Source organism: Chiloscyllium plagiosum, chromosome 15 (assembly GCF_004010195.1).
Source record: "Chiloscyllium plagiosum isolate BGI_BamShark_2017 chromosome 15, ASM401019v2, whole genome shotgun sequence".
Lineage (NCBI taxonomy): Eukaryota > Metazoa > Chordata > Chondrichthyes > Orectolobiformes > Hemiscylliidae > Chiloscyllium > Chiloscyllium plagiosum.
Window position 1 is genome coordinate 27,621,541 of NC_057724.1, and position 26,376 is coordinate 27,647,916.

General features: G+C 40.3%; 1 protein-coding gene and 1 long non-coding RNA gene across 3 annotated transcripts in view; one reads left to right on the forward strand and one right to left on the reverse strand.

Annotated features, from left to right (window-relative positions):
* Positions 1-21,832, reverse strand: part of znf711 (zinc finger protein 711) — a 58,612-nt gene extending 36,780 nt beyond the window's left edge. For both annotated transcript variants that reach the window (XM_043704526.1, XM_043704527.1), the window contains exon 1: positions 21,651-21,832. The gene's annotated coding sequence lies outside the window, so the exon portion shown is untranslated. The remainder of the gene's footprint in view (positions 1-21,650) is intronic.
* Positions 21,215-25,821, forward strand: LOC122557158. Its single transcript, XR_006313760.1, has 2 exons — positions 21,215-21,813; positions 22,409-25,821. It is a non-coding gene; the product is annotated as an uncharacterized LOC122557158 (long non-coding RNA).
* The last annotated feature ends 555 nt before the right edge of the window (positions 25,822-26,376 follow it).

Here is a 26,376-nt window from a genome sequence, read left to right on the forward strand (position 1 = left end):
TATACCTATCAGCCTTCCCTTTCACCCTGACAGGAATATACTTTCTCTGGATTCTTGTTATCTCATTTCTGAAGGCTTCCCATTTTCCAGCCGTCCCTTTATCTGCGAACATCTGCCTCCAATCAGCTTTCGAAAGTTCTTGCCTAATACTGTCAAAATTGGCCTTTCTCCAATTTGGAACTTCAACTTTTAGATCTGGTCTATCCTTTTCCATCATTATTTTAAATCTAATGGAATTATGATCGCTGGCCCCAAAGTGCTCCCCCACTGACACCTCAGTCACCTGCCCTGCCTTATTTCTCAAGAGTAGGTCAAGTTTTGCACCTTCTCTAGTCAGTACATCCACATACTGAATCAGAAATTTGTCTTGTACGCACTTAACAAATTCCTCTCCATCTAAACCTTTCACACTATGGCAGTCCCAATCTATGTTTGGAAAGTTAAAATCCCCTACCATAACCACCCTATTATTTTTACAGATAGCTGAGATCTCCTTACAAATTTGTTTCTCAATTGCCCTCTGACTATTAGAGAGTCCATAATACAATCCCAATAAGGTAATCATCCCCTTCTTATTTCTCAGTTCCAACCAAATAACTTCCCTGGATGTATTTCCGGGAATATCCTCCCTCAACACAGCTGTAATGCTATCCCTTATCAAAAATGAGACTCCCCCTCCTCTCTTACCTCCCTTCCTATACTTCCTGTAGCATTTGTATCCTGGAACATTAAGCTGCCACGCCTGCCCACCCCTGAGCCATGTTTCTGTAATTGTTATGATATCCCAGTCCCACATTCCTAACCATGCCCTGAGTTCATCTGCCTTCCCCGTTAGGCCCCTTGCATTGAAATAAATGCAGTTTAATTTATTAGTCCTACCTTGTCCCTGCCTGCCCTGACTGTTTGACTCACTTCTGTTCTCAACTGTACCAGTCTCAGATTGATCTCTTTCCTCACTATCTCCCTGGGTCCCCCACCCCACTAGTTTAAATCCTCTCGAGCATATATTAAAGAGATTTGTAGATTATACTAGTGAGACATAAAAAAGAAAGTTGAAGACTGCAAGAAAACATCAACAGGGTTCAGGAATTTGAAAATAGCAAATGGAATTCTAATTCGACGTAGTGTAAGGTAATGCATTTGGGAAAGACAAAGAAGGGAAGGGGATTATACAATAAACAAGAGGATATGAGCAACATAGGAGAACAGAGAGACCTTGAAGTACATGTCCAAAGATCCTGGAATGTGGCAAGGTAGATAAGATGGTTAAAACAGCTTATGGAATAGGAACATAGAGTGGTATTAGGTTATTCAACAATCAAATGTATTTTAAAAATTGGCATTTGCAGGGTCTTTTTCATAACTGAAAAGACATCTCGAAATGATTTACAGTCAATAAAATAAGTTTGAGACATGCTCATTGTTTCCATGGCAATTTATTTGCATGGTGGGTGTCACTAATCTGCAGCTGAATTCACTATATCCACTTTTGCCCCATATCCTTTGACATCAAAATTTGCAATTAATTAGCATCAATTACCACTTGTGAAACTATCTAAATATGCATCACCATTATTTGAAGAATTTCCTAACTTCACTACTGAAAGGCATGGCTCAAATCTACATTCTGTTCTCTTTAAATTTTCAATCAAATCACTGCTTAAACCTTCTAAATCCTAGGGAATGCGACCGTAGTCTATGTAATCCCACTTCGCAATTTAACCTTTGGAATTCAAATACGATTCTGATAAATCTACATTGCACTCCCTCCAAGCCACATCTTACTTAAGCTTTGATACCTGAAACTGCTTTCAGTATTCAGTTGTAGCCTTTATTTGGCTTGTATTTTTTTGTTAGCCGTGAAACAAATGATGAAAAAGGGGAGGTTGTGCTATAACTATATGCAACATTAAGGGAGCTATAACTATAATATTGCTTGCAACTCTGTTTACCACATTGTACAAAGGATAAGAGCACAGTAGAGATTACAGGGAAACTTATGAGGATGTACATACAGGTTACGCATTGAATAAGATCATGGTTGACCTGACTGTAGCCTCATCCCACTTTCCTGGTCAGTTATGAGATTAGAGAAACATCAAGGAGAAAATGTTACTCACTCACAGAGTTTGGGTCTTGAACTTATTGCCAGAAAAAGGCAAAATCCTCATTGTATTGAAAAAATACATGGGTATTTTTACTTGAACTGCCACAGCTCCAGACCAAGAGCTGCTAAATGGAATTAAACTCAATCACTCGAGTGGCTCCCTTCCTCTCTGTGTCTGTCTATGCTTCTACAGTTTACCAGTGATGTATGTAATTAGCTGTTATGATTTTAGAATGTGGTTAGCAATAACTTGTCTTTTTTTTGATGTCGAGGAACCGGTATTGGATTAGGGTGGACAAAGTTAAAAATCACACAACATTAGGTTATAGTCCAACAGGATTATTTGGAAGCACTTGCTTTCAAACTGCTGCTCCCTCATCAGGTAGCTGTAGGACAGGATCATAAGACACAGAATTTATAGCAAAAGGTTAGTGTTTTGCAACTGAAATGATAGATTGAACAAATCTAGATTGCTGTTAAGTCTTTTATCTTTTAGAATGGGTTGCAGGTTTGGTTCATTAATATGTAAATCCCAGAACTTCTTTTAAGTCACATTCTCGACATAACTTAAGGTTTTTTAAAAAAAAGGTGAAGGGCTTTAGCCCGAAATGTTGGTTTTCCTGCTCCTCGGATGCTGCCTGACCTGCTGTGCTTTTCCAGCACCACACCCTTGACTGACACCTCAGCACAGACAATACATTAAAGGTGTGAGGTTAGAGTCTGGCTGTATACCAATCTTAGAGTCATAGTCATAGACACGTACAGCATGGAAACAGATCCTTCGGTCCAACTTCTCCTTGCCGACCAGAAATTCTAAATTAATCTACTTCCGTTTGCCAGCATTTGGCCCATATCCCTCTAAACATTTCCTATTCATATATCCATCCAGATGTCTGTTGAGTCAGACTGGTTCTATTTCGTAAGTAGGAATTTATAAAATATTACATGGAGTGACTGCCTATGGGTCGTGTGCTTTTCGAGCAAAATAAAATGTATCTGCAAATTCAAATTCACCCCATAGACTTACATGTATGTGTGCTTTTGAGGGAGAGAGAAAATGGGAGTTTGTGCAAATGAGTGTGTGACTGCATATGTGCACGCTTGATAAAGTGTGTGAGTGAGTGAGTGAATGAAAGAAAGAGAGAGAAAGAAAGAGAGAGAGAGAGAAAGAGAGAGAGAGAGAGAAAGAAAGAAAGAGAGAGAAAGAAAGAAAGAAAGAAAGAGAGAGAAAGAAAGAAAGAGAGAGAAAGAAAGACAGAGATGATGGAGTATAAGCCCATGAGAGGGTATGTGCATGGGTGTGAGTGTGAAGTGTGCATGTATATCTATGAGACAGCGCCTGCGTTAGTGTGTGAGTATGTAACAGTGTGTGTGTACAGAGGAACCTCAATTATCCGAATGAGATGGGCGGGCACTATTTCATATGGAAAATTGATTATTTGGTTAATTGATTTTCCTCTGGGGCTCGGGGAGTTTTCTGTGAAGTCTGCTCCCGGTTCAGAAGACTAGGCAGCAGCACGTCGCGCACGTGCCCCCACTCCCTGTCCACCCCCTGCCCCCGCAACCCCACTGCCTGTCCGCCCTCTAAACCCCCACTCCCGCCTGCCCAAACCATGCCACCACCCTATCCAAAGATCCAAGGCAAAATGTCCCTGACCACTGAAGTGTTCCCCGACTGGGAGGGAACACCCCTGTCTGGCGTTTGCTGTGTGGGTCCCATTAATTCATTGTCGTAGTGTCTGTTTAGGGAACACTTCAGTGGTCAGGGACATTTGGCCTTGGATCTTCGGATGACCATCCTGCAAGGCAGACTTCAGAATATGCAACAATGCAGAGTGGCCGAGCAGAGGCTGACAGCCAAGGTCGGAACCCATAAGGCTGGCCTCAACCAAGACCTTGGGTTCACGTCACACTACAGGCGACCCCACTGCACTATATACTCTCTCATACATACACTGATGCAGACACTCTCTCTCTTATACACACACATACACCCCCCCCCACACTCTCACCCACGCACACACCCTTTCATGAGCTTATACTCCATCGCATTTTCATACAGACTTTACCAAGTATGCACACACTCAAACACATCTCTCTCTCATGCATGCAACACATGAGTCTATAGGGTGAATTTGCATTTGCAGAATTATATTCGCAGATACATTCTACTTTGTTCAAAAAGAGCACAACCTGCAGGCATTGATCCATGTAATAGTTTATAAATTTCTACTTTGGAAACAGAACCAGTCTGACTCAAGATTTGATACAGACAGACTCTAACGTCACACTTTTAATGTGTTGTCTGAGCTGAGGTGTCACTTCTTTTTAAATAAAACATTATATCGAGAATGTGACTTAAAAGAAGTTCGGGAATTTACATATTAATGAACTGAAGCCTGCAACCCATTCTAAAAGATGAAAGACTTAACAATCTAGATTTGTTCAATATATCATTTCAGTTGCATGACACTGTAACCTTTTGCTATAATTTCTGCCCCATAGCTACTTGATGAGGGAGCAGCAGTCCGAAGGTTAGTGCTTCTAATAAACCTGTTGCTGGACTATATCCTGGTGCTGTGTGATTTTTAACTTGGTCATTTTTTTTGTCAGTGAGGTATCTGGTCTCTGCTCAGCAACATATGTTGAGTGAGTCTCATCAGCACTCAGGGTGATGTACAAACTTGAAGGCATCCAAGCCACATCCAAACTACATTTTCAACACAACTGTCCAAAACACTTCTCTCCATCTTTCAGAAAGGCTTTGATAAAGTCCCACATAGGAGATTAGTGAGCAAAATTAGGGCACATGGAATTGGAGGCAAAATACTGACTTGGACTGAAAATTGGCTGGCTGACAGGAAGCAAAGAGTACTGATAAACGGGTCCCTTTCGGAATGGCAGGTGGTGACCAGTGGGGTACCACAAGGTTCGGTGCTGGGACCACAGCTGTTTACAATATACATCAATGATTAGATAAAGGCATTTAAAGTAATATTAGCAAATTTGCTGATGACACAAAGCTGGGTGGCAGAGTGAAACGTGAGGAGGATGTTAAGAGAATGCAGGGTGACTTGGACAGGCTAGGTGAGTGGTCGGATGCATGGCAGATACAGTTTAATGTGGATAAATGTGTGGTTATCCACTTTGGTGGCAAGAACAGGAAGGCAGATTACCTAACTTGACTTCATTTAGATAGTAAAGGGGAAGTACAACGAGATCTAGGTGTTCTTGTACATCAGTAAATGAAAGCAGGCAGTGAAGAAAGCTAATAGCATGCTGGTCTTCATAACATGAGGAATTGAGTAAAGGAGCAAGAGGTTTTGATCTCCAAATTTACAGAAGGACATTCTGGCTGTTGAGAGAGTGTAGCGTAGGTTCACGAGGTCAATTCTCAGAATGGTGGGACTATCATATGTTGAAAGATTGGAGAGACTGGGCTTATATACACTTGAGTTTAGAAGGATGACAGGGAATCTGATTGAGGCGTATAAGATTATTAAAGATTGGACACTCTAGCAGCAGGAAGCACGTTTCTGCTGATGGGCGAGTCCAGAACCAGAGGACAGTTTAAAAATAAGGGCTAGGCCATTTAGACAGAGTTGAGGAGAAACTTCTTCACCCAGAGAGTGGTGGATATATGGAATGCTCTGCCCCAGAAGGCAGTGGAGGCCAAGTCTCTGGATACTTTCAAGAAAGAGATGGATAGAGCTCTTAAAGATAGTGGAATCAAGGGTTATGGGGATAAGGCAGGAACAGGATACAGATTGTGGATGATCAGCCATGATCATAATGAATGGTAGTGCTGGCTCGAAGGGCCAAATGGCCTACTCCTGCACCTGTTGTCTATTGTCTGCCCAACATACATGACAAAGTTTCTTCCTATGCATCTCAATTTTAATTAACAGCAGACCTAAATAAGCAAAACTGTGATATAAAATCTGATAAAACTATAACCTCTTGCCGCAATTAAGTAAATGCTTGGTCATTCATCTTTGGTATTTATTCATCTACGTCATGTTACTGTAATGGACACAATTACAAGATTAACTTACTGATGCAGATGGAGGCACGTGCAACATAGCATTATGCACTTTCATGAATCTTACAGACTAACTTACCAAACTCTCTGTTGGCAAGCTTCCCAAAAATGATGACTCGAGAAATAATGTCTGAAAACATGAGATTAACAATCATACAACTGCAGAACCACATGTCTGCTTAAGGCAGGGGTTTGTAAGGAAGTTGTAATTCTCAATCAAGACAATGTACAATCTGTTACCATCCCAAAAAAGGAGTGAATGTCAATGTCTGATTGGACATACCATAGCAAATGTTTCTGCATATTTGTTCCCAAGCATCATTGTCAGCATAAACGCTATTGCCCTACAAGGGAGATCTCAGAAAGAAAATATTTAGGAATTTATTTTAATTTAAAAATGTTCTCTATGTTATCAGTTATTTGGTATAATGCTTATTTGAGAAGCTTGACTGCCATCTTATACTGCTGGTAGTGTTTGCCCTTTTTCTCCAAGATAATGGAATATTGGATGGTATTCCATGTAAAAAGGGAGCTATACAAGTGCAAATTCCTGTTTACATTTCTTCTGTTGTTTGAACAATAACATATTGTCACAACTTAACTTTTGTTTTACAATTGAATTTCTTTCGGTTTGCATCCCTTTATGGCATTGATCCTCCTCAACTCTGCAATCACCACCAATCACACGACCATCTGAGATACGAATTGTTCGGTCATTTGTGGCTGTGGTTCATCTGCCTATTCCCAAGCTCAACCTCTGGAATTTCCTTCCTACGGTTTGCCCTTTTGCTTTTAAGATACTTCTTAAAACCTAAGTCTTTGACAAGGATTTTGATCATCTGACTTAATAGTTCCTTTGGTAGTTCAGTGTTTTTCTTTAAGAAGCTCCTGTGAAGCAACTTAGGACATTTCATGAAGTTGTTGTGTATTCCAATTCTCTGTGGAGGCATCTAATTTCCTTAACTCATAAATAAATGTTGGTCAATAATTGGCAAAAGGATAGAACTAACTTTGCTGGAACATTGGCCAATAAAACTAACACATAACACGGTATTTTTGAAACTGTTGCTGAACACAGGATGCCCAACATTATGAAGCTCAGTAGGTGATGCTTTTAATAAGCTTAATTAAAAGAACAGGTAAATAGTCGCAAAATTTGAAAGCTGAAGTGTATCCTTAATTTACTTTAACAACTCACCTAGAATAAATATATAAAACTAACCTTTTCCTCTATTTCACACTAATGATCATGTTTTATTCACTCAAAAAAAAAACCCACATCTAATAATAGATCACTACCAACAATGCCAAGTTTGGCAAGGCGTTCCATAATGATTACTTTACACATACATTAAAATCATTAGTTTACCCTCATTTCTCATACAAGTATCTACCTATATTAAAGTACCTTGCATCAAGTAGATAGTATTGCACCTCTCATGGGTCATGTTGATCAACTTAAATATTCTACTGTAAAGTAGCCAAAATCCATCTCCATTTGTAACCCAATTAGGAAAACGTAATTAATCAATTATGAAGCACTAAAAACACACCAACCTGGAACCAGCAACTAACAAACAAAAAGCAATCTGCTCAAGTCATTTCTTCATCCTTTTCAGCTAACGATGTAAGGCACCAAACAAAAGAAAACAAAAATATTAAACACAAGAATTTGTCAATTAATGAAGCAGCTTCAAGAAGTTTTCCCTGCATAAATCTACTTTAAGCTGAGATCTTCTAGAATTGGAAACTTCACTAGGGCCTTGATATTGATTTGAACCAGAAAAATGCTACTTAAAAAAATACACAACACAATTTTCATTTTCCTCTTGTGAAACCATGATGGTGAATTCACCACAATAACAATCACATGACGACTGGGATCCTTCAACTGCCAGGGGACTTGAGACTATATGCATACAAGATACCCAGGGAGGTGCACTTTTCACCATGTTCCTGATGGAAATAGATTACATGGAACATACATGATGACCTATGTCACCTGACAACCAAGTGGAAAATGCATAAATAATTCTCTCAAAAAGTTCTGAACAAGCAAACTCTTCACAAAATCTTTTCTTGTGAAGGGAACTATTATTATTATTAAGGGAAAACTAATGAAATACTAGTCACTGAATTGACTGAAGACATTGTAGCTGGATTCAATTAGACTTAAACCAGAGTGAAAAACACTAAGTACTGTGGACACTGAAAATCTGAAAGAACAAAACAGTTGGAAAAAACATCAGTTTTATTGAAAGGTCATCAACTTGAAACATAACTCTCTCTACAGATGCTGCCTAACCAGTTGAGTGTATCCAGCTTTTCTCTTCTTGTTACCTATGCCAGATACAGATCATGGGTTACTGGAGAAAAACTTCTTACATCAGTAGCACCGCAACAGCTTCTAAAAACTGCAAATCATAGACCAGGAAAGACAATAACAAAAATTAATAATTAAGAAAGCAAGATCTTAACAGAGAGGAAGGGCAGAAGTACAGAAAATAATTAAATCAATACTCCAATAGATGGAACAGCAACCTCAACATTAAAAAAAATGAATAATTAAAAAGGAAATGGAGGGGAAAGAAAACTTATTAAGCAGATTTTGTAAAGTGGTAGATAAATGATGTTACAAATGGGTCTATTAAGCCAGTATCTTTCAAAAATCGGTGAAGTGTTTAACATTTCACCTGACAACAGTGATGTAATATACTGCTTCAGTAAGCCTGCCATGTTAAAAAGAATAAAACAAGTATACAACTTTTGCATTTTTATAGATATTTTTATTGAAAAAAGAAAATTTTTAAAAGTTTTTTTTTACAAAATTACAAAAGTAATACAAGTATAAACACCAATAAGATTAAATAAATTAGAAAGAAAAACGGCAAAAAAAAAGGTGAAAAACTCAACTAACTACTGATCTATCCTACAAACAACCAAAACATAAAATAGGAGATCATACATTACTAGCGATAAACAACAAAATACTTAAATAACTAAGTACATGCTCAAAATAGATTTGCATCAAGTCATAATAAAACCCGTATTTATATGGGATTCCTCCTCCCGGGGGTCTCCGGACCAGCCAGAACCACTATCACAGCTAGACAAAAGCCCTGGACAATATGGCCGAAATATCTGTGTCGATATCGTTCAAAAAGGGCTGCCATGTTTTATAGAATAATTCAGTTTTTTGGTGCACCATATTTGTAAGGATGTCAAGGGGGATATATTCCATGATTAACCTGTGCCAGTTTGGAAGTCCTGGAGGGCCCTCAGCTGCCCAATTCACTAAAATATTCTTCCTTGCACAAAAGGAGAGAATGGAAAATAGTTGCCTCCCGTGCACATTCAGGGAGGGAAAATATGAAAAGCCCAAAAGTAGAGACACTGGATCCAGTCTAATCTCCATACCCAAGATCTCTGTCAAGGCATTCGCTGCTCTGTCCCAATACCTGCGGATCTTATGGCATGTTCATACACAGCGTGTGAGAGTGCCAACTTCTGTTTTGCTTTTAGGGCACATTGGGGATGCTCCTACCTTAAATTTTGTGAGTTGTTCAGGTGCTTTCTGAACCCTGTGGAGTATCTTTCATTGAATAGCTTGAGCTCTATTACAAATAGAGATCTTACGGGCATTTTCCCAGATATCCTCCCACATTTCTGAAGAGATTTCTAACCTCAATTCTTGGTTCCATGTTTTAAATAATTATTCCATATCTTTCGGTACATCCTTATGTAATGAGTGATAAAGAGTACTGACCAAGGGCAGCCCCTCTGGCAATAGCACTCTTCTTTCCCTATCCGATTTGTAAGGATTAACTGTCAGTGTAGTATTCTTCTGTATATAATCTCATATTTGGAAATACCGAGAAAGGTCCCTGTTAGGCACTCCAAACTTCTGGTGCAACTGCTCAAAAAACATAATAACCTTCCCACCTAACAGGACCCCCAGGCAAGAAATACCTCTGGACCTCCAAGTTTTAAATGTAGCATCTGTCAGCCTTGGCTGGAAACCCGATGCTCCCACTATGGGGGTATGGTGTGGGGGGGGGGGGGGGGGGGGGGGGTGGTTTTTGCAGGTTACCCTCACCTTAAGTCAAAGCCTGGAGGATAATGCGACAAGTACGATAGTATTTTTGCAATAGTCCATGATAGCTCTCATCTTATCCACAAATAAAAGATTGATGGGGGGACACTTTGCTTGGGAGATCTCTATATCTAACCAAATTGTGCATCACAAGAGACCCAATCAATCAGCCACATAAAATAATAAAGAGCTCAACTGATACTTCCTGAAGTCAGGAAAGTCCAGTCCTCTCTATGCCTGTGGAAGCTGCAGCTTTTCTAATTTGATAAGGGGTCATCTATGATTCCAGATAAAGGAACAAAGCCAGCCGTGGAGCTTACGCAACGCCAATCTTGGCAACATCAGAGGGAATATTCTCATGGGTTATAGGAGACGAGGTAGAATATTCATTTTAACTAAGGCTACTCTGCTTAACCAGCATATTGGAAGATCTCCCCAGCGTTGAAGGTCCTGTCTTATTTTCTCTAATAGGTGCACAAAATTGGCTTTATACAGCTGACCAAATACTGGGTTAATAAGAATACCTAAGTATAGAAAACCTTCCAGTGACCACTGAAAGGGAAAGCAAGATCCGTCCGGTAAGTTGGATATACTGGTGAGACCACCCAATGGCATGGCCTCCGATTTCATAAAATTAATTTTGTAGCCTGAGAACAAACTAAATAGATCGACGACTTGAATTAAGCGGGGCACAGATATCAAAGGATCACTTAAGAAAAGGAGGACATCATCTGCATAGAGTTTTGCATTTTTGCAACAATATTCCAAACATTGAGCCGTTACATACATTTAGTATCATCACAGAAGACCTACATGTTCGTGTTGAATTAAAGGCAAGTAGTATCTTAACATAGCAAAATATGAAACATATCTTCAATCATGGATGGTTGCATATCTCTATCAATCAAGTATTAACAGTGTTATATATCTATCACTCAAGTGTTATATATATCATTCTCTCAAGAGTGTTCAGTTGCCAGAGCTAATATTCTAAATTCTTAAATCTAACAGAACATATTACACCTATGTCGGTTATGAGCACCTATCACACTTCTTGCAATGTTTCAAAGTGCTTCATATCTAATTACTTTCAGGTTGCATGGCTAATATTACATCAGCAAGATGGAAGCATTCGGTTCACATAGAGACTCTGAAAACAGCTCCACGAAAAAGAAATCTTGCAAATGTGAGTTATAATAAGACTGGTGTGTCTTAGAACTAGATTTAATTTGAATTTAAATAAAAAGAGGGAATTACAGAACCTGTTTTGAATTTTACCTGACAACAAGACTAGATTACAACAACCACTAACTTGGTGGTTAAAGGTTAAAGAAGGAAACCAGGTCAAAACAAAACTGGTTTTACCTAGTTTGGCTGAAAGGACAGATCTCTCCAAGGTTTGGGGGTTAAACATTATCCAGCTAGAAAAGAAAAGGGAGCTAAAGAACAGAGTATTATTTCAATGGAGAAAAACTGCAGAAAGCTGCAACACAAAGGGACTTGGGGGTACTTGTGCACAAAACTAGCACACAGCTAGTCAGGGAAGTTAATGGAATGATGGCCCTTATTTCAATGTTGTTGTAATACAAGCACAGGGAAGTCTTACTGCAACTGTACAAGGTGCTGACAAGACCACATTTTGAGTAATGAGAGCAGTTTTGGTCCCCTTATTGAAGGAAAGATATCACTGCATTGGAAGCACTTCAGCGAAGGTTTGCCAGGATGATGCGCAGTACAAAGGGATTGTCTTAACAGCAAAAGTTAAACAGATTGGTACTCTACTCATTGGAGTGTAGAAGAGAGTTCTCATCGAAACATATAGAATTCTTAAAAAGGGGTTGACAGGATAAATGCTGAGAGGTTATTTATCCCCATGGGAGAGTCTACTACCAGAATAGAACAGGAACCGATTTCAGACTGAAATGAGGAAAAGTTTCTTCTCTCAAAGGATTGTGTGTCTTTGGAACGCTTTGCCACAGAGGGCTGTGGGGGCAGAGTCATGGAGATGTACAGCACGGAAACAGACCCTTCGGTTCAACTCGTCCATGCTGACCAGATATCCTCACCTAAGCTAGTCCCATTTGCCAGCTTTTGGTCCATATTCCTCTAAACCCTTCCTCCTTCCTATTCATATAACCATCCAGATGTCTTTTAAATGTTGTAATTGTACCAGCCTCCACCAGCTTTCCTCTTGCAACTCATTCCGTACATGCACCACCTTCTGTGTGAAAATGTTGCCCCTTAGGTCCCTTTTATATCTTTCCCCTCTTACCCTAAACCTATGCCCTCTAGCTCTGAACTCCCCCATCCCAGGGAAAAGACTTTGTCCATTTATCCTATCCATGCTCCTCATGATTTTGTAAACCTCTATAAGGTCACCCCTCAGACTCCGACGCTCCAGGGAAAACAGCCCCAGCCTATTCAGCCTCTCCCTCTAGTTCCCTCTAACCCTGGAAACATCCTTGTAAATCTTTTCTGAACCCTTCAAGTTTCACAACATCCTTCCAATAGGAAGGAGACCAGAACTGCACGCAATATTCCAAAAGTGGCCTAACCTGTACAACCGCAACATGACCACCCAACTCCTATATTCAATGCTCTGACCAATAAAGGAAAGCATACCAAATGTCTTCTTCACTATCCTACCAATGTGGATCTCTACTTTCAATGAGCTATGAACCTGCACTCCAAGGTCTCTTTATTCAGCAACACTCCATAGGACCTTATCATTAAGTGTATAAGTCCTGCTAAGATTTGTTTTTCCAAAATGCAGCACCTTGCATTTATCTAAATTAAACTCCATCTGCCACTCCTCAGCCCATTGGCCCATCTGATCAAGATCCTGTTACCTCTGAAATAACCTCCTATGCTGTCCACTACACCTCCAATTTTGGTGTCATCTGCAAACTTACTAACTATACTTCCCATGTTCACATCTAAATCATTTATATAAATGACAAAAAGTAGTGGATCCAGCACCGATTCTTCTGGCACACCACTGGTCACAGGCCTCCAGTTTGAACATCAACCCTCCACCACCACCCTCTGTCTTCTACCTTCAAGCCATGGCTAGTTCTCCCTGTATTCCATGAGATTTAACCTTGCTTACCAGTCAAAAGCTTTACTGAAGTCCACTGCTCTGCCCTCATCAATCCTCTTTGTTACTTCTTCAAATAACTTCAAGTTTATGATAATTGACCATGCATCAAATCACGCTGACTATCCCTAATCAGTCCTTTCCAAATACATGTAAATCCTGTCCCTCAGGATTCCCTCCAACAACTAGCCCACTTCCGGTGTCAAGCTCATTGGTCGATAGTGCCCTGGCTTTTCCTTACTACCTTTCTTAAATAGTGGCACTCCAGTCTTCTGTTACCTCACCTGTGACTATCGATGATACAATAACTCAGCAAGGGGCCCAGCAGTCACTTCCCAAGCTTTCACAGAGTTCTATGCTACATCTGATCAGGTCCTGGGGATTTATCCACTTTTATGTGTTTCAAGACATCTAGCATCTCCTCCTCTGTAATATGGACATTTTTCAAGATGTCACCATCTATTTCCCCACATTCTATACTTTGCATGTCCTTCTCTACAGTGAACACTGATGCAAAATACTCGTTTAATATCTCCCCCATCTCCTGCAGCTCCACACATATGCTACCTTGCTGATCTTTGAGGGACCCTATTCTCTGTCTAGTTATCCTTTTGTCCTTAAAGTATTTATAAAATCCCTTTGGATTCTCCTTAACCGTATTTGCCAAAGCTATTTCATGTCCCCTTTTTGCCCTCCTGATTTCCCTCTTAATTACACTCTGATACCTTTATACTCTCAGGATTCACTTCATCTCTCTCGTCGATACCTGACATATGCTTCCTTCTTTTTCTTAACCAAACCGTCAATTTCTATAGTCATCCAGCATTCCCTATACCCACCAACCTTTCCTTTCACCCCAACAGGAATATACAGTTTCTGGACTCTCATATCATTTTTTAAGGCTTCTCATTTCCTAGCCGTCCCTTTACCTGCAAACATCTACCCCCAATAGCTTTTGAAAGTTCTTGCCTGATACTGTCAAAATTAAACTTCCTTTTAGACTTCAACTTTTAGATCCGGTCTATCCTTTTCCATCACTACTTAAAAACTAACAGAATTATGGTCACTGGCCCCAAAGTGCTCCCCCACTAACACCTCAGTCACCTGCCCTGCCTTACTTCCCCATGAGTAGGTCAAGTTTTGTCCTTCTTCTTCTCTAGTAGGTACATGCATATACTGAATAAGAAAATTTTCTTGTACACAGTTAACAAATTCCTCTCCATCTAAACCTTTAACACTATGGCAGTCCCAGTCCATGTTTGGAAAGTTAAAATCCCCTCCCATAACTACCCTATTATTCTTACAGATAACTAAAATCTCCTTAAAAATTTGTTTCTCAATTTCCTGCTGAGTATTAGGGGGTCTATTATACAATCCCAATAAGGTGATCATCCCTTTCTTATTTCTCAGTTCCACCCAAGTATCTTCCCTGGATGTATTCCCAGGAATATTCTCCCTATGTACAGCAGTAATGCTATCCCTTATCAAAAACGCCATTCCCCTCTTCTCTTGCCTCCCCGCTGCTCCCTTTCTATCCTTCCTATAGCATTTGTATCCTGGAACATTAAGCTACCAGTCCTGTCCATCCCTGAGCCACGTTTCTGTAATTGCAATGATATCTCAGTCCTATATTCCTAACCATGCGATGGGTTGATCTGCCTTCCCTGTTAGGCCTCTTGCATTGAAGTAAGTGCAGTTTAATTTATCAGTCCTACCTTGTTCTCTGCTTTGTTCTTGCTTGCCCTCACTGTTTGACTCGCTCCTTTTCCCAACTGTACCAATCTCAGATTGATCTCTTTCCTCACTATTTCGCTGGGTCCCACCCCTTACTAGCTTAAATCCTCCCGAGCAGCTCTGGCAAATCTCCCTGCCAGTCTATTAGTACCCTTCCATTTTGGGTGCAATCTGTCCTTCTTGTACAGACCATCTCTACCCCAGAAGAGAATCCAATGATCCAACAATGTGAACGCTTCTCCCCTGCACCAGCTCCTCAGCCATGCTCTATCCTCCTTTTCCTACCCACACTGGCTTGTAGCACTGGGTATTCCAGATATTACTACCCTTGAGGACCTCCTTTTTAAATTCCTGCCTAACTTTCAATCTTCTCCCTTCAGAATCTCATCCTTCTCCCTTCCTATGTTGTTCAATGTGTAAAATGACCTCCTGCTGGTTCCTCTCCCCTTTGAGAGCATTCTGCACCCTCTCTGAGATATCCTTGATCTTGGCACCAGGGAGACAACACACCATTCTGATTTTTTTGCTGCTGGCCATAGAAATGTCTGTCTGTGCCTCTGACTGGAGAGTCCCCTATCACAATCGATCAGTTGGAATCTGACGTACACCTCATTACATTAGAGGCAGTCTCAATACCAGAAACTTGGGTGTTCGTGTTACATTCCCCGGAGAGTCCATCACCCCCCATGTTTTCCAAAACAGCATATGTGGTGACAGCCACAGAAGACTCCTGCATTACCTGCCTACCTTTCCTGGAGTTAATCCATCCACCCGACTGTATCTTTGGCATTTCTCCCTTTCTATGAACTGCCATTCATCACACCCCCTAGCTCTTGTAAATTCCTCGTTGCCTCTATCTGCCGCTCCAACCGATCTGATAGGATTTACAACCAAAGATACTTCCTGCAGACAATCATATGTAACATGAAAACTCTCCCTAAACTCCCACATCCAACGGAAAGAGCATATCACTCTACTATAGACCATATTTGCTCCTTCACAATCTACAGATCCAGAAAATAGCACCGTCATTTTGCTCAAAAAAAAGTGCTCCAGTCTAATGTAGTACATATGGTTTATATTTTTAAAATTTAATCAAGATCTCAATAAAACATAATTTTAAAAAACCCACTTTACTTACTACTGTAGACTTACAGGTAGGTTACATGTTAAAAACTACCTGTTCCTATGCTGTGAACTCGCCCACACCGGTTCTTCCAAGGTCAGCTGTGAATTTTGCTATTTGTTAATTTTTCTCAGATGCACGCTGATGTCCAGAGATACATGAGCTCAAACAACAAAGGCAGTAACTGTACAGTCACTGCGGTGTCAGGTAGCAGTGTAGGGTTATTTCACTCTCTCCCTCACTGACCATGTGGCCGCTGACTTTTGCCTGTCTTCCTCCTTTTAAAATTGCCATTGTTTTGATCTTTTTTCCCCCCAAAGTTCCAAAATAACACAATAGCTTATAAAACAAAAATTGCTGTTCTTGGAATTTGAGGAAATCACCTCTAATACCTAAAATACCTCAAATAAAGGAGCAGCTCTTATAGCCACAACTTTATCCCAGCCTCCATCTTGGATAAACCAGAACTCTTGTATGTATTCAAGGTTACGATTGATACATTCATGATCAATAGGAGAAATCAAGGGTTATGAGGAAATATGCAGGAATGTGGATGAGGAATGTCAGATCAGTCATGATCCTGTTGAATGATGGATAGGCTCAAGGGATCAAACAGCCAATTCCTGTTTCTATTCTTAAGGTCTTATGAATCATTTTGTACCAGTTCTAGAAAAATTAGGATTCTATTTCAGGGAAGGAGAAAAATAATAACAGTAGTGACTTGCAGTCATTTTGATTGTTATATGGGATACCTTTTCAGTACAAGTCCACTACTGTAATAGTTTATTTAATGTTGTTGAGCTTCTGTTACAGTAAAAGGTCTTAAAGCTTGAAATTTTAAAATTCTTAAACCACTGGACAAACTAGCAAATCTGGCAGCATCTGTGAAGAAATAGTATTATCATTTTGAAACCAAAATGACTTTTTCAGAACTCACTTGTGTTATCCCTGAAGTTGTATCCAATGTCAAAGTTTTGTTGAAAAGTACACACAGTACCCTGACTTTTAGTTCAAGGTTGATAGAAAGCATGAACCAGGTTTCTACTGAATTATAATTATTTATTATAAGCAATTAGGCTATAGCAACATGTAAACAGGCATAAACTACTGGCAAATAACTCTTAAGAGTAATCCCCTCATACATCCCTTTACAGACATACATAGACAAATATAGAAAGATAGTGTAGTGGCGGAGGCAAAAATGTCAGTTCGTTGGTCTTTAATGATCTTTCTTTGGGTAGCTAAGGCCTCAGTATTCCGCACTCTTGCTCAGGAAGCCTCCACTGCTTTGTCAGAAGTGCAGAGTGACTGATTGACATGGAAAATATTTCTTATTTATCAATTCAGAAGTTACTGCTCACAGGTAACTTTTTTTTAACCGCCGGAATCAAGCAATTTCTGCTGGGCAGATTAACTGTGTGTATTTTTGTCTTTCTCTCTCTATACCCAATATCCAGTTCCAACCTGCTCAATTAGCTGAGAACTAAATCAGCTCCACTTCCAAACAACTCCTGGGCTCCTGACTATCTGCACATTGCAGGATCACACAGCTACAAAAATGGAGTTCAGAATAGGTATCAAATTTCTTGCAATAAAATTATGCAGCCATTCTGGTAAATACATTTTTTTTGTAAAAAAAACCAATTCAGTTCACATTTTTAAATACACAAAAAAAATTCTTAAACCTGAAGCTTGCCATCTTGTTATCTGTTCCTTTCAGTCATTCATTGCAGGTTCAAATTTAGTGTCAACTGTTATTAGTCCCTTGCAAGATCATAACAATGATTAATCTGTTTCATTAATGTTAGCTGAGTGAGTAATGTTGCACAGAAGACTGGAAGATTGCCTTTTCTGTTTTGAATCATACCAGGGAACCTACGCAAATAAAAAATGGCAAATCAACCTCCCTCTCAATTCTATTTATCAAATGCGAGGGTGACAATAGACAGAAAATTCAGTAAAAATAGCATTTAGCTTGTACAAAATTTCAAATCTTGGATACTCCCCAATAACAATCCAAGACTAAAATACATGGTGATCAGTAAGACTTTCTAAAGATTGATAATTTTGGACTGAAATCTCATTAAGTAACTAAAAGTCTAATAGAATTGAACTGTCAATGAATCAGAAGAAACAGACAAGAAAATTTTTCTCAACAGCTTTAAATTATTTCTAAATTCAAAATATATAGAGTCATACAGATGTACGGCACGGAAACACCCCCTTTGGTCTAACTCGTTCATGCCGACCAGATATCCCAACCTAATCTAGTCCCACTTGCCAGCATTCAGCCCATATCCCTCCAAACCCTTCCCATTCATATATCCATTCAGACGCCTCCTAAATGTTGCAACCGTACTAGCCTCCACCACCTCCCCTGGCAGCCCACTCCATACATGCACCATCCTCTGCCTGAAAAGGTTGCCCCATAGGTCTCTTTTATATCTTTTCCATCTCATCATAAACCTATGCAATCCAGTTCCAGACTCCCCCACCCCAGGGAAAAGACTGTCTATTTATCCTATCCATGACCCCCATGACCCTATAAACCTCCATAAAAGTTACCCCTCAGCCTCCGACACTCCAGGGAAAACAGCCTCAGCCCATTCAACCTCTCCCCATAACCCAAATCCTCCAACACCTGGCAACATCCCTGTAGATCGGCTCTGAACCCACCTCCTCCCCCAAATTTCACAACATCCTTCCAATAGGAAGGACACCAGAATTGCACGCAATACTCCAAAAGCGGCCCAACCAACACCCTGCACAGCCGCAACATGACCCCCCAACTCCCACACCTGACACTCGGACCAACAAAGGAAAGCATACCAAATGCCCTCCTCACTATCCTATCCACCTGTGACTCCACCCTCAAGGAGCTATGAACCTGCACTCCAAGGTCACTCTGTTCAGCAAAACTCCCCTGGACCTTACCATTAAGTGTATAAGACCTGCTAAGATTTGCTTTCCCAAAATGCAACACCTTGCACCTATCTAAACTAAACTCTATCTGCCACTCATTCAAGTATGTAAGCTCTTTCTTGCAGATCTTAAACAGACTTTTAAAAAAATTTATTTTTCTTATTTTCCTCTCAATCTCATTGGCATTAACAGCACAGCAAGCCATTCAGCCCACTGTGGCTGGTCAACAAAGATAATTTATTGAATCTGGTGCTCTCGATGTGGTCTCCTCTACATTGGAGAGTCCAAGCACAAACCCGCAGAACGGCTCAGGGAACATCTGTGGTCCGTATGCATCCACCTTCCTGTGGCCATCCACTTCAACTCCCCGTCTCACCCCCGAGAACATATCCATTCTGTGCCTCCTCCAACGCCTACCGCAAACTGGAGGAGGAACCCTTCATATTCTGCCTCAAGGGCCTACAACCTCATGACATGAACAATGAATCGTGGAAACTGGTGAATTCAATGAAATTTCAAAATTCTAATGCTGTTTTTTTTAAACAGATCCCATTATTACAATTGCACAATTGGTTTTGCTCACAGTGCAAATGATTGAATACTGTAATTGAAAATTATGCTGTTTTTATGAGCATTGTTATCTAGCATCAGTTTTCTACACAAGCAAACTGAAACAACCTAACTACAGTTATAGCGAACAGACAACATATAGATAGCGACAAAACTGATAAGATTTTTGAAATGAAGCTGGGTAATCTTCCTACTTAACTTTCTGAAATATCTATACCAAGGACAGATACATCATATGACATTACTTCTATCCAACTCAAAGCATCAACATTTTTGTAATTGTACACGTAAATACGTGTTCAGTCAAGAAAGTGAATCTTCTAAAATAGTTTTTCTATTGCATATATAAACTGAAAATCTATCATAAATGGAATACAGTATGTGCAAGGCCTGTGTATGGGCCCATAAAGCCAAGTAACTTTGATCCTTGAAATGATCAACAATTCACAGAAGATGCTACACTGCACACAGCTCTGCCTCCTACCTTCAGATACAATTTCTCAGTTTAACCACACCTTTACTTACTGTATAAATCCCAATAAAATGAAACAAACATAACATCCAGTTGTTTAATTCCTAGGAACATTTAGAGGCTTTCTGGACTGGTTATAAGTTTCTGCGTCAAAGCATGGGAACTTCTGTCAAGCATTTTTAGTGACATTTGGCTGACTTGCATATTTTAAAAATTTTGTTCTGTCAAGGGGCATTTTAAAGAAAATAGTGAGGAACTCCAATGATCTTGCAGAGTAACATCCATTGTACATAATCACCAGGAAGCAGTCATGTAAGCCAATCAGGTACACATCTTATTCCAAATACAAACCACTAAGATTTATTGTATTCTCAACAAACTAAAAAAGGGAATCTCGAAAGAATCACATTAAAAAAAACACAAAAATCACATCAATTCAACACAAACATTGGCTTCTTAAGGAAATGTCCATGAGTACGTTTATCAATCTGCTGACAGGCTACAACTAAGTCGACAAAATGTAATTCTTAAATGCCACAATAAGATTACATGTATTCGGAATACGGCCTCGTTAAAATGTTCATTTTAAAGTGTATGAAGGGATAACCACTTGTTACTCCCTCATATTTTTCCACAGGCTTTAGAGAAAGAAAACCAGGTACAGTACAGGAAGCCAACGAGATCACGTTAGGAGTGCGCAAAACGTCAGTTTTGTCATCCTGACATAGAAAGTGGGTGGAGATTAACAAAAAGGGGGCCGGGAGAAAATGAAGATAAAACAAGACTGTACGATTAACCAATTTGGTAATTTCATGCTTTGCGAAATATTCTATTGTAATTAATTACATTTGATCTATACCGTGCGTTTAAACCATCATAAAGAAATATTTTTTAAAAAACAATTCATAGTGTAAATCCAGCTAAATCAGGACACAGGAACACTGCACGACATTACAATGGGCTCTGCAATGAGTAGTGCTATTTAGCTCCACGAAAACTAACATCAGTCTAAAATTTTAAGAAACAACTGAAAGGCAATTTATACGTGTCACTCAAGGACTAGGAGTGGTCGGATTTGTTGCGAAAGCTGGAAGCCACCTGAATAAAAGTGTGCACGCAAACACAGATTATATAAGTGACCTGAATTCTCGTGGAAGGCGAAGAGCACGTTTCCTTTGCAGAGAAGTTTAGAGACGGGCAAAGGGAGTTGGATGATGCTGATGATGGCCGCTCCCCTTCCCCCCCCAGCCAACCCGCCTCAGTGCCCTGACACCCGCCCAACCACCGACATGTTGTACCTCCGCCATGTTCCGCTCCTTGTCCCCGACGCCCGGGGAGAATCCCCCCGTCCCAACCTCAGAGCCGAAACCTCTCGCCGAGCGCGGGGCAGTCTCTTCCCCACCACCGCCTCCTCCTGCGTTCACATTTCACGTTAAAACGGAGCTCTATCTATCTCTCTCACTCGCGCGCGCAGTAATCAAACTCACCGCAATCTCTATATCCCTCCCGCCGTTTTCACTGCCTGTGGAGTCTGCCTCTTCCGATTGTTGTCCTCGGTCCGTCGAGATTTCAGGCCTTTACGCCGAATGGCGGTGGTTTCCGCGGTACGAGGGCTAAGGCGACGATGGAAAAGCAAAGGCCGCGGCCTAGGTGCGGCCTTCACCTCCGGCCTAACAGCCTCGGCGTTCGGGCGGCGCGCCCTCGGGATTCCGCCCCCTTCCTCTTTCTCTCTCTGCGGGTTGGTGGATATTTGAGGCGGGAGGCCTAGCCCCCGCTGACTCGGGGAAGCCTGCCGCTTGCTTGTGCGGTTGCAGTCGCCGCCACCCACTGCACTCCACTCCACTCCCTTCCCTTCCTTCGCTGGCTCCGGCCCCGCCAATTAGGCTTCGGGCGGGCGGGCGGCGGCGGCTGCGGGCTGAGTGCGCACCGGCTTCTCGGGCTTACGTCAGAGGGAGGCGAAGTGAGGCGAGGCGGCCGGAGGGCAGCGGGGGCCGGGGGTAAGAGCGAGCCGAGCAAATAGCCCACTGACTGTTTTAGGAGTAAAACAATAACATCGAGAGAGAGAGAGAAAAGCAACGAGCAGTGTTACTAACTTCTCACTGAACAATGCCCCAACTATGTCTTTATTTTAACACAACTAGGGGTTTAAACACTGCAGGCCCGTCATAGTGTCTCCCCACTGACCATTTCTTTCACATTTTTATTTCTGTGTTTTCTTCTAAACCTATTGTTTCATTAATTACAGATCCATTTGAGTGGGCTCATCCTCGTAAATGGTCAGGAAAATGGAAGTGGTAAAACTTTTGTGTTTTACCCCCATCCCATGACAGTCCCAGACACGACAGAACAGTAATAACTTTCTAGGCCAGAATCCGCTCATTTTATCGCCATAAATAAACTGCAATCTCGCAACCCTGAGAGAAGGATTCTAGAAATAAGACAAGAAGCAGAATTAATCTTATCAGCACAATGGCCCTTGCTAAAACTGCAGACCTGAGACTCAACCAATGGTGTGGATAAAAGAAATTGAAAGAAACTTTCAGCTTGGTGTAAAATTTGCTTACTTTCCTTTTACTTGCAACCACAAATGAACTAAAGTAAACGGCATAAAGACTTTTTATAGGTAATTCTGTCATTCGATAAAGATTTTAAAAACAGTCACAAAATTTAAATTTTGATAATTTGTTCATCCCATTTTGTTTTCTGATGACAAGTGCCCAATGGGAGAGTGTAGGGAGGAGAGGGGAATTCTTTAACTTGGGGATTATGGGTAAAACCCTCTATTCAACTTTGAACATTTGAAGATCTTCACCTGGTCAATAGAATAAAATTGACAACATTAAATTGGCCACCAATGTTTACAGCACCTGATGTTCAGTTTCATTGCTGAACTGAATGTCAAGTTTTGCATTGGAGGTCTGTCCGATACTAGCTGATCAGTGCCACGACCCAGCTGAATTTGCACTTTTGTTTTACTCGAGTATAGGCAGATAATTCTCTTGGAATGTAATTCCAGTTTTTTAAAAGTCTGGTCCAAGTGTAATGATTATTACTAGATTGGAATTGTTTTGCGTAATTGAGTAGTTTTTGAAATAATTCTGTCCAGAAATTTCCAAATGAGCTATTGAACCTATCGACTACTTGGCAAAAAGGGAGAAAAGGGAACCGATATGTCATGATATAGTATCAATTTGGGACAACAGTTAAGTTTTCTACTACATTAAGGAATGGCTAAACATAATTACTGGAAAAAGATACTCGTTTGTTCTAGTGTCGTCCTGACTTGGAAATATAGTGTCATTCTTTCAGTGTTGTTGGGTCAAAATCCTGGAATTCTTTCCATAACAGCACTGTGGGTGTACCTACACTAGATGGATAAGGAGCAATTATTCAAGAAGACAGTTCACCACCTTCTCAAGGCAAATCTGGATGGGCAACAAATGCTGGTCCAACCATCCCCTAAATGAATTTTTAAAAATCTTGTCATTTGCAGCCATGATATGGTTTTGTATCTGCATTATAATAAAGCTCTCATGAAAGTGAAAGTTAGAGGTAGCACTGAAATGATGTAAAGGGGGTTTTCTATTAAGTATATGAGCAGGCTTTATGTCAACATTGAGACAATTAAGCTTTGTCTAGAGCATAAAGAGCTAAGGCTCACCAATAAGAATAATCTGAAACACAGAAGCTAAAATATTTAGAATAATCAGGAAAGACTGGTAATTCCTGAAATCTTAAAACTATAGTCCTGGACATACTAATTGAAGAATCTCCATTGTCTCTCCCTCTGACATTTTTGATTGATTATTGCTAACAACTTATATTCCCAGTGCAAACAATATTTGTCTTGTAAAACTCACCAAAAGATGTATGGCTTGAAATGCTCTGTCAGATTAATTCAGCAATAGATTCCATATATTCTTTGGAGCTTAGACGAGTGAGAGGTGTTCTATAAAAATATTTTTATGAATAAAGTATAGATTTGAAGTTTCAAAAAAAATTCAAAGAAACATCTAACATTCTTTCAAAGCCTGATTGGGTAAATGCTGAGGAACTGCTTCACCTGGTTTTAGAGTCTGAAACTTTGATATTTAGGACTGAACTGAGGAAGCATTTCTTCACTCTGAGGTTTTGATTTTCTTTGCAATTCTCTACCCTAGTAATCTGTGAATCCTCAGTCATTGTGTCAAGATGAGAGTTAAAGATATTTGGACACTAAAGAATTCAGGGGGTATGGGCACAGGCTAAGGAAATGGAGTTTTTGAAAATTTGTTCACTGGATGTAGATGCACTTGAATAGGCTAGTTGCCCATCCCTAATTGTACGTAAGGTGAAAGTTGTATTCTTGAACCATTGCAGTACATTTGATGTAAAAGCGCCCATAGTGCTGATAAGGGATTTTCAGGATTCTGACCCCTTGGCAATGAGAGAAAAGCAATATATATCCAAGTCAAGGTGATCTGTGACTTGCAGGGGAACCTTCAAATTAGAACACAATTAGTGAATTCTGAAGAAGAGTTCACACAATTTCTAATTCTTGATTGTGACTCCTCTCTTTAGTATCAGAGCAAGAAAGGCCCTTTAAGACCCCTCTGGAGGAAAATGTGGAGGCCACAAAGGAAGCATTAGCAAGGCTGCCTCTTATACCTCTTACCAGTTCAGATACTGACAATGCATTGGCAACTTGCTAGATTAGAATCAGAAGCACAGGCTGATGAACACATCATTGCCACAATTTCACGACTGGCTGAGGAAGAAATGCCCTGGGTTGCTTGTAATCAGAGGACTGTTTTGGAATCTATAGCAGATGCCCAATTAGCCCAGCAGGAAGGGACCCTGTGATGGTGGCATTTAGAGACTTTGTCCACATGCGCAGGAAGGAACAGGAGCAGCAAGCGGGTATGTGAGAGGTAATAGTCCTCATTGCCCAGAGGCTCAGTACTGCAGCGATGTTGGGGACCCACCTGCTACAAACAAATGATCGTCTGGAAGCTTCCATGAAATTGGTGTGCAAATATACATTCCTCAAGCCAGCTGTCTGTGGCCATGATGATATCTTAGCAATTCATTTATTAGCCTCACAGATTAAAATTGGCCTTAAGGAGGACATACCATACGGAAATCACCATTCAGCAAATGTGGCTGTGTTCTGGATAACAAGGTTAAGAGTAGAACAAAAAAAAGTGGTTAAAATCCAAGCAAACCATAAACCTATATCTTGACTAATAGCTCTGAACATTATGCTCTACATAATGATTAATGAGAAAGATCTTAAAGATCACATTTGCAAGGCTAGTAATCTCACAAACCAAACAGCAAGTTGTAATGAAGTGTGAATCTGATTCCACTCTGCTGGACAGCTAAGTTATGGAAATAAAGCTCAGTTGATTTTCAATTTATTACTACAATTTTCTGAAGCAAATTGAGTGACAATATGTAAGGTTATGCGGAGAGCTGAGGTATTACCCAAGCCAAGTAATAAAACCCTTCTTTAGTTGGTAGATGCATAATACTGTAAGTGAAAGATTTGGTATAAGATTTAGTGGGTTTACTTCTTTGTAAATCTGAATATTTTATCTTCCTTTCTGTCGATCAACTTTCAAAATGAGAAAAAATGTTTCAAATGTACAGTGCCAATCTGTCTTAAATTCAAAAATTGCAATGCTTACAAGTCTACTTGCTTCATTTGAAAGATGCACCTACCATGATGGGATTAACCAATCAACTAACACAAGGAATATAAAAACTTTAGAAAGGAAGCAACAATTGCCACAGCATGAGAAGAAGGTGCTGATTGACTGCACTATGATAGATGAATAAGATTTGATAAAAAAAAGTAAATGCATTGTTTAGAGCTAAGGGTGTACTTCTTTTGCTGCAGGTATACTTTCCAAATTTTCAAGAAGAAAATGTACTCTTGTTTTGATTAATTTGAAAAGACCATAAGACATAGGAGCTGAGGTAGGTCATTTATAGAGTCATGATCTCCCAACTCCTGTACTCAATACTCTGACCAATAAAGGAAAGCATACCAAACGCCTTCTTCACTATCCTATCTACCTGTGACTCCACTTTCAAGGAGCTATGAACCTGCACTCCAAGGTCTCTTTGTCATTTATCTGAATTAAACTCCATCTGCCACTTCTCAGCCCATTGGCCCATCTGGTCCAGATTCTGTTGTAATCTGAGGTAACCCTCTTCGCTGTCACTACA